General features: G+C 43.3%; 1 protein-coding gene across 1 annotated transcript in view; it reads right to left on the reverse strand.

Annotated features, from left to right (window-relative positions):
- LOC139556385 (opsin-5-like) overlaps window positions 1-10792 on the reverse strand; it is a 30319-nt gene extending 19527 nt beyond the window's left edge. Inside the window, exon 1 of the mRNA XM_071370290.1 lies at window positions 10490-10792. The gene's annotated coding sequence lies outside the window, so the exon portion shown is untranslated. The remainder of the gene's footprint in view (window positions 1-10489) is intronic.
- Between the last annotated feature and the right edge of the window lie 3946 nt (window positions 10793-14738).

Consider the following 14738-nt stretch of genomic DNA (forward strand, 5'->3'; position numbering starts at 1 on the left):
GATGAAAATAAATACAAAAGCCCAGATAAAAACCCTGCCACAGTCTTCTAAATACCTAACCCTGCCATAGTCTTCTAAATACCTAACCCTGCCATAGTCTTCTAAATACCTAACCCTGCCATAGTCTTCTAAATACCTAACCCTGCCATAGTCTTCTAAATACCTAACCCTGCCATAGTCTTCTAAATACCTAACCCTGCCACAGTCTTCTGAATCCCTAACCCTGCCATAGTCTTCTAAATAACAAACCCTGCCACAGTCTTCTGAATCCCTAACCCTGCCATAGTCTTCTAAATCCCTAACCCTGCCATAGTCTTCTAAATCCCTAACGCTGCCACAGTCTTCTAAATACCTAACCCTGCCATAGTCTTCTAAATACCTAACCCTGCCATAGTCTTCTAAATACCTAACCCTGCCATAGTCTTCTAAATACCAAACCCTGCCACAGTCTTCTGAATCCCTAACCCTGCCATAGTCTTCTAAATCCCTAACCCTGCCACAGTCTTCTAAATACCTAACGCTGCCACAGTCTTCTAAATACCTAACCCTGCCATAGTCTTCTAAATACCTAACCCTGCCATAGTCTTCTAAATACCTAACCCTGCCATAGTCTTCTAAATCCCTAACCCTGCCACAGTCTTCTGAATCCCTAACCCTGCCATAGTCTTCTAAATACCTAACCCTGCCATAGTCTTCTAAATAACTAACCCTGCCATAGTCTTCTAAATACCTAACCCTGCCATAGTCTTCTAAATACCTAACCCTGCCATAGTCTTCTAAATACCTAACCCTGCCATAGTCTTCTAAATACCTAACCCTGCCATAGTCTTCTAAATCCCTAACCCTGCCACAGTCTTCTGAATCCCTAACCCTGCGATAGTCTTCTAAATACCTAACCCTGCCATAGTCTTCTAAATACCTAACCCTGCCATAGTCTTCTAAATACCTAACCCTGCCATAGTCTTCTGAATCCCTAACCCTGCCATAGTCTTCTAAATCCCTAACCCTGCCATAGTCTTCTAAATACCTAACCCTGCCACAGTCTTCTACATACCTAACCCTGCCATAGTCTTCTAAATCCCTAACCCTGCCATAGTCTTCTAAATCCCTAACCCTGACATAGTCTTCTAAATCCCTAACCCTGCCACAGTCTTCTAAATACCTAACCCTGCCATAGTCTTCTAAATACCTAACCCTGCCACAGTCTTCTAAATACCTAACCCTGCCACAGTCTTCTAAATACCTAACCCTGCCACAGTCTTCTAAATACCTAACCCTGCCACAGTCTTCTAAATACCTAACCCTGCCATAGTCTTCTAAATACCTAACCCTGCCATAGTCTTCTAAATACCTAACCCTGCCATAGTCTTCTAAATACCTAACCCTGCCATAGTCTTCTAAATACCTAACCCTGCCATAGTCTTCTAAATACTTAACCCTGCCATAGTCTTCTAAATACCTAACCCTGCCATAGTCTTCTAAATACATAACCCTGCCATAGTCTTCTAAATACCTAACCCTGCCATAGTCTTCTAAATACCTAACCCTGCCATAGTCTTCTAAATACCTAACCCTGCCATAGTCTTCTAAATACCTAACCCTGCCATAGTCTTCTAAATACCTAACCCTGCCATAGTCTTCTAAATACCTAACCCTGCCATAGTCTTCTAAATACCTAACCCTGCCATAGTCTTCTAAATCCCTAACCCTGCCATAGTCTTCTAAATACCTAACCCTGCCATAGTCTTCTAAATACCTAACCCTGCCATAGTCTTCTAAATACCTAACCCTGCGATAGAGTTGTGTTTTTCAGAGGGACAATTACACACATTTTAATGCCAAACACACACCAGAATGGCCTTCCAATAGGTGTTGAGTGTTCCTGAATGGTCCAGTCTCAGTCCTGACTTAAATCTGCTCGACAATCAGAGACAATGTTTGAATATTGCTGTCCATCAGTGACTCACAAACAAATTTACTCTGCATGAGCAATTTTGACAATGTTTTTAGCAATATTTCCTTAGCAGTTGTGCAAAGTTGTTAGAATCTTTTTAAAATGTTTCACAACTGTAATGAATGCCAAAGGTGCTTCCACCAAGTATTAACTCTGGGGTGTGAAGACATACACAATCAATACTTTTTTATCTCATTCATTTGGAAAATGTTCTATCGTTTTTCGTTCAATTTAGAAATGTGGAGTAGGTTATCTACATCGGTAGGCAAATGTGAAGACTGTGCAAGGGGTGTGTAGACTTTCACTAGGCACTGTACGTGTGGACTGGGGAGTTTGTTTGTTGTGGCCAGTATCAGTGCAGTGACTCCTGTGACAGACACCCTCAACCTCTGAAGGTGTGTCTCAGCTATGAGAACCAGCAGCCAGCCAGGCAATTCTGAGTGGGCACTTCTGCCTTAAAAATCGACTTCATCTCACAAAGCAATCGTCCATTTACAGCTGACCTTTCCCAACAAGTCAGACAAAAGGTTAACCTTTTCTATAACTCTGAAGGCCAGGTGCGAGCCAATCATTCCGCCATTGTGTCGAAGCTACAACATTACACACCCCAAAATAGTTTTTGTCAGTGTCAAAACACTTCATCAAAGTCGACCAGATTAAACAAAATCACAATATGCGAGGAGAATGTTATTTTTTCCTTGCTCCAGGTTTCCAGCAGTGCAGTTTTCTGCAATTCAGCCTAGGTACCACACTCTCTGAAGAATACTAAAACATTCTAACAGAAGTTTGCACAGTCACATCATCTCTCACTTTATTATGCTCTTAGTATTTGACAAGTCATGGTGTAGGCCTACATAAAATGAGTCAGTGACACATGAGGAGATCTGTGAACAGTCACGTTGGTAATATTTGGTTTCTTTAAAAAAAAAAGAAGCTTTTAAAACAAATCATTTCAGAAAAAAGGATTTCAGAAGCCCCTTTAGGGGATGCTTCCAGTATCAGATTATTATGGCTCCCCCCAATGTACGCCCAACGTCTGTCAATCACGTGTAAAACACTGGCAGGTCCTAAAACTTCAGTATTTTTGACGACTCCGAGAGACACCACAAAACAACCACACAATATAATTAACTGTGTGGCTCAGTTGGTAGAGCATGGCGCTTGAAACACCAGGGCACCCTGGTTGTTGGTTTGATTCCCATGGTGGACCAGTATGAAAATGTATATAATCACTATTGTAAGTCGCTCTGGATAAGAGCATCTGCTAAATGACTATAATGTAAAAGTTGAATGAATAGTTAATTAACTGTAAAGAAATATCTGGGTGTCACACAATCCTTTTGTATGGCTAAAAGACGTGTGTGCCACTATTGAAATAATAATTACTGGAACTGTTTGAGTGTAACTAAAATGTAACTTGAAATTCTGTTTGGAGATGAATGCCCATACGTGGTAGAGATGCAGGGTAGATATAAACATTTCCGACAGTGTATAATGATACCATATAGTACATATAGTATGTGTAATACTTCTTGGGAAACTGTCTGTTTATTTGAATCAGTGATGAGCAGTCCATGCCAAGGCAGAAGGGTCTGACTCTGTACAGCAGGACTTCTTCTATAGAAGATATTCCAATGAACATATTAAAAAGAGAGAACATCCCGATAAAGAACTGTATGACCTCAAGAAAGGTGGTAGCAGAATCTAGCACCATAAAAAAAGTGAGACATTCAGTCTGACAGCAAATGCACATGTCTTCAAGGGAATGATAATGATATAAGGTTGAGTAAATATATGAAATAACTTAAGACAGTCAACTTGGTGCTCTCACCCCCTGTAGGCTACTGTGGCTGACTTGAAATACTTTTGTTTTGCTTTAATACATTAAATTCATGAATAATGCTATAATATTCCATGCAGAGCTTACAGGTTAAGACCATGTTAGTAAAATGTGCCTTGTGGACTTTTCTCAGCTTGCCTGCCTGCTCTATACATTTCTTGACTTGAAGTTACAGATGATTGTTGGTATTCCAAAAAATAACAAGGACTTGTAATGTTGATGTTTAATCAAATTGAGTGAATCACATGACTTAGTATTGACTGTGACGGGCTTTGAGAATTCGGTCAAACATCATTACAAATACAAATACTGCGGAGTATAATAGAAAAATAAATCAAATCAAATGTTATTTGTCACATGCGCCAAATACAACAGGTGTAGACTTTACCGTGAAATGCTTACTTACAAGCTCTCTCCCAACAATTTAAAGATTTAAAGTTTTTGTCATTTTGTTAATGTGCTAAATAAAATGTTTAAATATGAACACAATAAAATAACAATAACAAGGCTTTATACAGTACAAGGAGTAGTGGTACCGAGTCAATGTGAAGGGATATGAGGTAGATTAGGTAATTAAGGTAATATGTACAGCACGTGTACTGTAGGTAGGGGTAAAAGTGACTAGGCAATCCGGATAGACAACAGAGTTGTAACGTTCGTCGTCGAGTGAGACCAAAGCGCAGCGTGGACAGTGTTCATGATTTAATGTTCACAAAATGACAAACGGAGAAAACGAAAGCGCACAGTTCTGTCAGGGAAACAACCTAAACAGAAAACAACACCCCACAAAACCCAAACGGAAAATTACAACTTATATATGATCCCCAATCAGAGACAACGATAGACAGCTGCCTCTGATTGGGAACCACACACGGCAAAACAACAAAGAAATAGAAAACATAGATTTTGCCACCCGAGTCACACCTCCAAGGTCATCTCTAAGGTCTCTAAGGTCAGGGCGTGACAAGAGTAGCAGCAGCGTACAGTGCATTCGGAAAGTATTCAGACCCCTTGACCTTTTCCACATTTTGTCATGTTACAGCCTTATTCTAAAAATGATTAAATCATTTCCCCCCTCATCAATCTACACACAATACCCCATAATGACAAAGTGATTATGAAAATAATCAACAGAAATACCTTATTTACATAAGTATTCAGACCCTTTGCTATGAGACACGAAATTGAGCTCAGGTGCATCCTGTTTCCATTGATCATCCTTGAGATGTTTCTACAACTTGATTGGAGTCCACCTGTGGTAAATTCTATTGATTGGACAGGATTTGTAAAGGCACACACCTGTCAGTAGAAGGCACATGATAGCCCGCTTGGAGTTTGCCAAAAGGCACCTAAACGACTCTCAGACCATGAGAAACAAGATTCTCTGGTCTGATGAAACCAAGATTGAACTCTTTGGCCTGAATGCCAAATGTCACGTCTTGAGGAAACCTGGCACCATACCTACGGTGAAGCATTGTGGTGGCAGTCCGGACTTGAACTCGATCGAACATCTCTGGAGGCCGGCAGCTTTGCAGCGACGCTCCCCATCCAACCTGACAGAGCTTGAGAGGATCTGCAGAGAAGAATGGAGAAACTCCCCAAATACAGGTGTGCCAAGCTTGTAGCGTCATAGCCAAGAAGACTAGAGGCTGTTATCGCTGCCAAAGGTGCTTCAACAAAGTACTGAGTAAAGGGTCTGAATACTTATGTGAAAATTATATTTCAGTTTTTTCTTTTTAATAAATTTGCTAAATTGTATGCAAAGTAACAAAATGTGGAATAAATCAAGGGGTCTGAATACTGTGTGAAAGAGTGTGAAAGAGTGTGAAAGAGTGTGAAAGTGTGTGTGTGTGTGTGTGTGTGTGTGTATGTGTGTGTGTGTGTGTGTGTGTGTGTGTGTGTGTGTGTGTGTGTGTGTGAGTGTGTGTGTGTCAGTGTAGTATGTGTGAGTGTGTGGGTAGAGTTTTGTGAGTGTGCATAGAGATAGTGAAAAAAAAAGGGGTCAGTGTAAATAGTCCTGCTAGCCATCTGATTAACTGTTCAGCAGACTTATCGCTTGGGGGTAGAAGCTGTTCAGGAGCCTTTTAGTCCCAGACTTAGTGCTTCGGTACTGCTTGCCATGCGGTAGCATTTTGCGGGCCTGACACCACCTGATATAGAGGTTGTGGATGGCAGGGAGCTCAACCCCAGTGATACTGGGCCGTACGCACTACACTATGCAGCGCCTTGCGGTCGGATGCCGAGCAGTTGCCATACCAGGCGGTGATGCAGCCAGTCCGGATGCTCTCAATGGTGTAGCTGTAGAACTTTTTGAGGACCTGAGGGCCCATGCCAAATCTTTTCAGATCCCAAGAGGGATCTGCCCTCTTCACAACTGTGTTGGTGTGTTTAGACCATGATAGGTCCATTGTGATGTGGACACCGAGGAACTTGAAGCTCTCAACCTGCTCCAGCCCGTTTATGTGGATGGGAGCATGCATGGTCCTACATTTCCTGTAGTCCACGATCAATGGAGTGTGTTGAAATTAACAATTTTAGTGCATTGTTTGTTTATGGTTACAAACATCTATAGCGCATCCACAGTTTGTCATGCAGACCTGAGAAATCATTCAACCTCTGTGAGAAAATAATGTCTCTTTAAGGAGCTATTCAACAAAGAAGGGACACAAGTCCAATGACATAGTTTCCAATGTGACCTAAGCGAAGACAACTGATTTTTAGAACAAATACAAATGCTATGTTGTATTCAAACCTTAGTTCTTCCCAGTGGTTATATTTGAACAAATCTTTCATGAACCTCCCTTTCACTGTTAAACTAGGCTACTGCATATGAGAGCTTTAATCTAGGGGGTAGACACTACAGACTGAGGGCAGTCGGCACATCAATTATTTTAAAGCAGGATGTTTCAGAGGGATTTAACAGTCTGATGGCCTTGAGATTGAAAAACAGCTTCTGGTGTCCTGGAGGGCAGGTAGTTTGCCCCAGTGATGCGTTGTGCAGACCGCACCACACTCTGGAGAGCCCTGCGGTTGTGGGAGGTACAGTTGCCGTACCAGGCGGTGATGCAGCCCAACAGGATGCTCTCAATTGTGCATCTATAAAACTTTGTGAGTGTTTTTGGTGACAAGACAAATTTCTTCAGCCTCCTGAGGATGAAGAGGCGCTGTTGCACCTTCTTCACCACACTGTCTGTATGGGTGGACCATTTCAGTTTGTCAGTGATATGTATGCCGAGGAACTTTCCACCTTCTCCACTGCTGTCCCGTCAATGTGGATAGGGGGCCCTCTGCTGTTTCCTGACGTCCACGATAATCTCCTTTGACGTTGAGTGAGTTGTGTCGTTTGCAAACTTGTTGATTGAGTTGGAGGTGTGCATGGCCATGCAGTCATGGGTGAACAGGGATTACAGGAGGAGGCTGAGCACACACCCTTGTGGGGCCCCAGTGTTGAGAATCAGCGAAGTGGAGATGTTGTTTCCTACCGTCATCACCTGGGGGCGGCCTGTCAGGCAGTCCAGGACCCAATTGCACAGGGCGGGGTTGAGACCCAGGGCCTCAAGCTTAATGATGAGCTTGGAGGTTTACTATGGTGTTGAATGCTGAGCTATAGTCAATGAACAGCATTCTTACATAGGTATTCCTCTTGTCCAGATGGGATAGGGCAGTGTGCAGTGTGATGGCGATTGCATCGTCAGTGGACCTATTGGGGAGGTAAGCAAATTTAAGTGGGATGTCAGGTAAGGTGGAGGTGATACGATCCTTGACTAGTCTCTCAAAGCACTTCATGATGACAGAAGTGACTGCAGCAGGGCGATAGTCATTTAGTTCAGTTACCTTTGCATTCCTGGGTACAGGAACAATGGTGGACATCTTGAAGCATGTGGGGACAGCAGACTGGGATAGGGAGAGATTGAATATGTCCGTATACACACCAGCCAGCTGTTCTGCGCATGCTCTGAGGATGTGGCTAGGGATGCCGTCTGGGCCAGCAACCTGTCGAGGGTTAACACGTTTAAATGTCTTACTCACGTTGGCCACGGAGAAGGAGAACCCACAGTCCTTGGTAGCGGGCCGCGTCGGTGGCACTGTATTATCCTCAAAGCAGGCAAATAAGGTGTTTAGTTTGTCTGGAAGTCGGTGATTGTCTGTGATGTAAACCCTGTCTGTAGACCCTGCCACATACGTCTCGTGTCTGAGCCGTTGAATTGCGACTTTGTCTCTATACTGACATTTTGCTTATTTGATTGCCTTGCGGAGGGAATGACTACTCTGTTTGAGAGTATTGTGGTCTATCGAACGTCAGGTCTAATGATCTTCTGTGAGGTGGATTATCATTGATTTTCATACAATTTGATCTTTTTACAAGTAGAATAAGTGGAAAAACATAATTGATAGGGCTGCATTTTAATGGGGAGGAGAGGGATGACTTCGTATATTGACATGAAGATTCTGAATGTTGATTCTGGCTGATGCAGCAATCTGAAAGGCCAAGCTTTTCACGAGTACAATGAGTACACTTCCACTTTCCCTTTGATGCTTCTGCACGTGTACATAAACGGCAGAAATAAATACATGGGAGAAATGTGTGTGTGATATGCAAATAGGAAAGTCGTTTGTGTCAAGTTCCCTGAACCCTTTGCTGGAGATATTGCATTGGAAATCGAATGTATCTTAGCCCAAAACTTGTCTACTTGTGTACTATGACACATTTCTCTGTTTTCAGCAAGAGAATGCGATTTGGAATGCAAACCCTTTACATTAAACTCTTTTATATACAACTTAAAATATTTTAAGATATATTCACATCTCACTAATGCTAGATTGTTACAAACGATGCAATTTCCTCGGTTCAGATATTTTCTGAAGATAAATGAAAATGTAGATATGAGTGAGCATTATCTAATCAGATTTGTGTCTGTGGCCACAGCCGATAAGTAAATAAAAAGTGCTGTTTTAACTATCTCCAAATATGAGCCTGCAGCTCTGCATCAACTTTTCCTCCAGAGTCATATGTGCACTGCATACATCATGTACTTTAGGCCTTGGTCTTCCATCTGCAATGTATTATGCATGCATGCATTATGTATAAGCCTCAAGCACACCAACTGCGTAAACTGTATGTGTTCCGGTGGAAGTCCATTAATTTCAATGGGAGGGATTCTGCACCGCTGCGACTCATCTGCTGGAGTAGGTTGCAGTGCATGCAGTGTATCTCACGCGTTGGATTTCTCCAACTTCTGCATTGCTTTTCCAAACAGTATCAGAACGAAGGTGCTAACGTGTAGCGTGATTCTTTTGTTGTGATACGGTGGATGGATTGCCCCTTTTCAGGTGTTCCAATTTTTCTTTCTATAAAAAAGGTAATTTGTCAGCGAGACGCATTAATTAATTCAGGCCAGAGGAGTGTAGACCTAATGACAATTGCTGTTTTGTAACAGATGTGACTTTCCATTCATCAAAAGGCTGGTGCACAATGCACTGTTTGGATGCTATTTTGGAGTGTATGAACATGCACAGGTAGCTTACTTTTTGAAGTGATTTGTTTGACAATCAGTCATCAATGTAAGGTCATTTCATTTTTTTTTTGCTAACTTTTAACTTAAATCCAATGATGTGGTGACATTTGTTGTTGATTTCATGCTAAATTCTCATTAGTTAAACAACTCAACCAAAACTAGACATTGAACTGATGTCTGTGCCCAGTGGGATAGTCCTATGCACGATGACATAAATCCCAATGGATATACTATAGTTGCTTATAGCCTATAAAATGCCTTGTTTGCTCTCATATGGTTTATTAGGCTACCTAGAGATAGTTGCAGAAGTGATAAGGATGTAGCCTAAATCGATGCAACACATTCCTTGCTTCTTGACAGCGCATTGAGCAATGATATTCCTCGATCAGACTGACAAAACAATTGCATCAACGCTGCTTAATAAAATATGCAGTCAAACTTTTCCATTATGTAATTAAAAATTGTTACTGGATATGTGTGCAACAAAAGTTGAAAATTCACCTTTTGCTACTATTTCTATCACGTCCATGCATACAAGTTGATGTATATGCATCACACAGAACACAGAACACACTGCAACAGAACACAGAACACACTGCAACTCCCTCTGCAACGCAATTCTGCAAGGCAAACGCAGTGGTCCATTGGAAATGAATGTTCTGGTGTACCAAAACGCATTCCCTGTCGGTCTGATCTAGGCGTAGGCTAGGCCTACTGTACATGTCACGGATCCCTCCGGAACTGTCATTACGCACACCTGGTCCCTATTCCCAGTTGATTAGTAATTGTATAAGTGTGCCCATTGTTCACCATTGTCCTGTCGATTATTGTTCCCATGTCCGTTGGTCGTGTGAGTACCTATGTGTTGGTGCCGCTGTTATGCTACGTGCTTTACGGGTGTCGTTCAACGAGGTTACCCTCGCTCTTTCGCTTGGGTACAGCCCAGGGTTTTTGTATACGTGTTTGTTTTGGGTGTTTTAAAACCCCCTATTGTATATTCCGGCGCCTGTCTCCAAATCCTTTATACCAGCGTGACAGTACAACATTGTAACCAGAAATGTAATATCTACCCTTGACTAAATTTCACATTCATGTCAATATTTTGTCAAAATTCTTATTAGTTCTCCACAAAGAGAAGTATAGAATAAAAATAACAATGAGTCTTTTGGAATTACTTACCTTACAAGTGTTCAGTCATCCCTTTAGTTTTGTTCACTTTCCACCAAAATAATACTGTCCACAAAATAATACTGTCTCCTTCCACAAAATTGCCAATAAAAAAATCGAAAATACTTTGTAAATGTTCTTGTGGTAATATAGCCGGTGGACAGAAATTGCACTAGTCAGTGGCTGGGATCCTCAGTTGAGCGCTTTGGTGATGCGCCTACAAACTAACGCGACGAGTAAATCGACCACAGCAGAATCATTGCGTTCCGTAATTTACAATAGTGACATGTGCTGACTTCATTACGGAATTCAACACATCGCATCTAGATTGGACTAACAGGAAATCGCGGTGGCTCCTATTTGGATGCCATTGAAATCCATATATATAGCTGGATAAAATAGGGCGTCATTAGGCGTATTCTCTATATAATCGCAAAAAGTGAATCCGGTTGCAATCGAATATTTTTTCATTCATTAATCTCTGAATGAGTTGAGTAGCCTATCCAAGCAGCTCCAAGCTATGCTACATAGCTGAAGTCTGTTCATGTAGGCGTGGGTTGAGCACAACCCATCTCACTCAGCCAATATAATGTAAAACAAAGAGCAGGCTATATGAAGTACCATACAGTAGGTGCTCACATATGATATAGGATATTGCAAGGAGGCCATAGAAACAAACAAGAGGCACATGACATTTCTCTCAATGCTGCATGGAGCTCACTTGACCCATTTCTTACACTTTCTTAACCATCATATCAACCAAGTTCTACTTTAGATGTTGCACTAAACTCAAGGAAGCAGAGTCAGAAAGCATAACCATCATTGCATCAAGTAAACAAAAACAAATGTATTCAAACTTCCCAGAGGAGGTATCATGGTCTGAGAAGTCAGCTATGAATTATTAAATAATTAAAACTCAAAATTCAGTTACCAAACTGGCGTCTATGTTTCACAAGTTGGACAGCACTGTACAGCACAGTAATGAAAAGTAGAGTAACCTATAGTTCAGAACATTACAGCACAGAAGAGCACAGTAGAGTACAGTACAGCAAAGAAAAGTAGAGTAAAGTACAGTCCTGTTTTGTACAGTTGAGTAGAATAGAGTAGAGTTCAGTACAGTACACAATGGAGCACAATGGAGCACACTAGAGTTTAGTACACTATAATGTTCTGAACTATACTTAACTTTATTGTACTCTACTGTACTGTATTGACCTCTAATGTACTGAACTATACTGTACTGTGCTGTACTGTACTCTACTGAGCTCTACTGTGCTTTACTTTGATTGTCCAAACATGTGAAACATAGACGTCTATGATTGTTTTCAGATTTGGTCTAGTTCAGATTTGGTCTAGTTCAGATTTGGTCTAGTTCAGATTTGGTCTAGTTCAGATTTGGTCTAGTTCGGACCAACCACAGTTGGTCTTGTTTGGTGTCGGAGCGCATTAAAACAGAAGAATTCCCAAATATGCAAAGGAGGATATTGCATATTTCTACCTTTGTGTAACTAGTAACTAGTAAAAAAATTTCATAAAATTATACCGTTTTCTTAGCTAGCTAAGTTGTTTACCTGTTGCTAGGCAGTTGCTAGGGACATTCCTGAAAGAAGCTAGCTAGCTAACAAGGAGTGTCTAGTTGGCAGAAGAGAAGAAGGGACAAAGAAGGGACAAAGTGGGACAAAATAAGGACAGAAGAAAAGGGAAAGGGGACATTAAGGTGAAGCAGTCCTCTAAAGACACAAAAGACAATAATACAAGAAACAACACTTCTATTGCCTCTCCCTCTACGATACGCACTTCCGGTTTGGTTTGGAGCGAGTAGTTGCATTCCGCTTTGCTCCACAGGTAGTATTACAGGTAGTATTACATTTCATTTCATTACAGTACAACAGTTTGATTTGTTTGATCTTAGCTGGCTACATAGCCGTCTTTGTATCCAAGATAATTGTGTAGTCTAGAGTAATTGTCGAGGTTACCTAGCCAGTTAGAGGTTACCTAGCCAGCTACACTTTCAAACAAAGTCAACAACGCAGCCACTGCTAGCTAGCCTATTTCACCAGCCAGCAGTACTATATCATTTTAGTCAATAAGATTTTTTTGCAACGTAAGCTTAACTTTCTGAACATTCGAGACGTGTAGTCCACTTGTCATTCCAATCTCCTTTGCATTAGCGTAGCCTCTTCTGTAGCCTGTCAACTATGTGTCTGTCTATCCCTGTTCTCTCCTCTCTGCACAGACCATACAAACGCTTCACACCGTGTGGCCGCTGCTACTCTAACCTGGTGGTCCCAGCGCGCACGACCCACGTGGAGTTCCAGGTGTCAGGCAGCCTCTGGAACTGCCGATCTGCGGCCAACAAGGCAGAGTTCATCTCAGCCTATGCTTCCCTCCAGTCCCTCGACTTCTTGGCACTGACGGAAACATGGATTACCACTGATAACACTGCTACTCCTACTGCTCTCTCCTCGTCTGCCCACGTGTTCTCGCACACCCCGAGAGCTTCTGGTCAGCGGGGTGGTGGCACTGGGATCCTCATCTCTCCCAAGTGGACATTCTCTCTTTCTCCCCTGACCCATCTGTCTATCGCCTCCTTTGAATTCCATGCTGTCACAGTTACCAGCCCTTTCAAGCTTAACATCCTTATCATTTATCGCCCTCCAGGTTCCCTTGGAGAGTTCATCAATGAGCTTGACGCCCTGATAAGTTCCTTTCCTGAGGATGGCTCACCTCTCACAGTTCTGGGTGACTTTAACCTCCCCACGTCTACCTTTGACTCATTCCTCTCTGCCTCCTTCTTTCCACTCCTCTCCTCTTTTGACCTCACCCTCTCACCTTCCCCCCCTACTCACAAGGCAGGCAATACGCTTGACCTCATCTTCACTAGATGCTGTTCTTCCACTAATCTCATTGCAAATCCCCTCCAAGTCTCCGACCACTACCTTGTATCCTTTTCCCTCTCGCTCTCATCCAACACTTCCCACACTGCCCCTACTCGGATGGTATCGCGCCGTCCCAACCTTCGCTCTCTCTCCCCCGCTACTCTCTCCTCTTCCATCCTATCATCTCTTCCCTCTGCTCAAACCTTCTCCAACCTATCTCCTGATTCTGCCTCCTCAACCCTCCTCTCCTCCCTTTCTGCATCCTTTGACTCTCTATGTCCCCTATCCTCCAGGCCGGCTCGGTCCTCCCCTCCTGCTCCGTGGCTCGACGACTCATTGCGAGCTCACAGAACAGGGCTCCGGGCAGCCGAGCGGAAATGGAGGAAAACTCGCCTCCCTGCGGACCTGGCATCCTTTCACTCCCTCCTCTCTACATTCTCCTCTTCTGTCTCTGCTGCTAAAGCCAATTTCTACCACTCTAAATTCCAAGCATCTGCCTCTAACCCTAGGAAGCTCTTTGCCACCTTCTCCTCCCTCCTGAATCCTCCTCCCCCTCCTCCCCCCTCCTCCCTCTCTGCTGATGACTTCGTCAACCATTTTGAAAAGAAGGTCGACGACATCCGATCCTCGTTTGCTAAGTCAAACGACACCGCTGGTTCTGCTCACACTGCCCTACCCTGTGCTTTGACCTCTTTCTCCCCTCTCTCTCCAGATGAAATCTCGCGTCTTGTGACGGCCGGCCGCCCAACAACCTGCCCGCTTGACCCTATCCCCTCCTCTCTTCTCCAGACCATTTCCGGAGACCTTCTCCCTTACCTCACCTCGCTCATCAACTCATCCTTGACCGCTGGCTACGTCCCTTCCGTCTTCAAGAGAGCGAGAGTTGCACCCCTTCTGAAAAAACCTACACTCGATCCCTCCGATGTCAACAACTACAGACCAGTATCCCTTCTTTCTTTTCTCTCCAAAACTCTTGAACGTGCCGTCCTTGGCCAGCTCTCCTGCTATCTCTCTCAGAATGACCTTCTTGATCCAAATCAGTCAGGTTTCAAGACTAGTCATTCAACTGAGACTGCTCTTCTCTGTGTCACGGAGGCGCTCCGCACTGCTAAAGCTAACTCTCTCTCCTCTGCTCTCATCCTTCTAGACCTATCGGCTGCCTTTGATACTGTGAACCATCAGATCCTCCTCTCCACCCTCTCCGAGCTGGGCATCTCCGGCGCGGCCCACGCTTGGATTGCGTCCTACCTGACAGGTCGCTCCTACCAGGTGGCGTGGCGAGAATCTGTCTCCGCACCACGTGCTCTCACCACTGGTGTCCCCCAGGGCTCTGTTCTAGGCCCTCTCCTATTCTCGCTATACACCAAGTCACTTGGCTCTGT

This window comes from Salvelinus alpinus, chromosome 27, assembly GCF_045679555.1.
Source record: "Salvelinus alpinus chromosome 27, SLU_Salpinus.1, whole genome shotgun sequence".
In the NCBI taxonomy this organism is placed as follows: domain Eukaryota; kingdom Metazoa; phylum Chordata; class Actinopteri; order Salmoniformes; family Salmonidae; genus Salvelinus; species Salvelinus alpinus.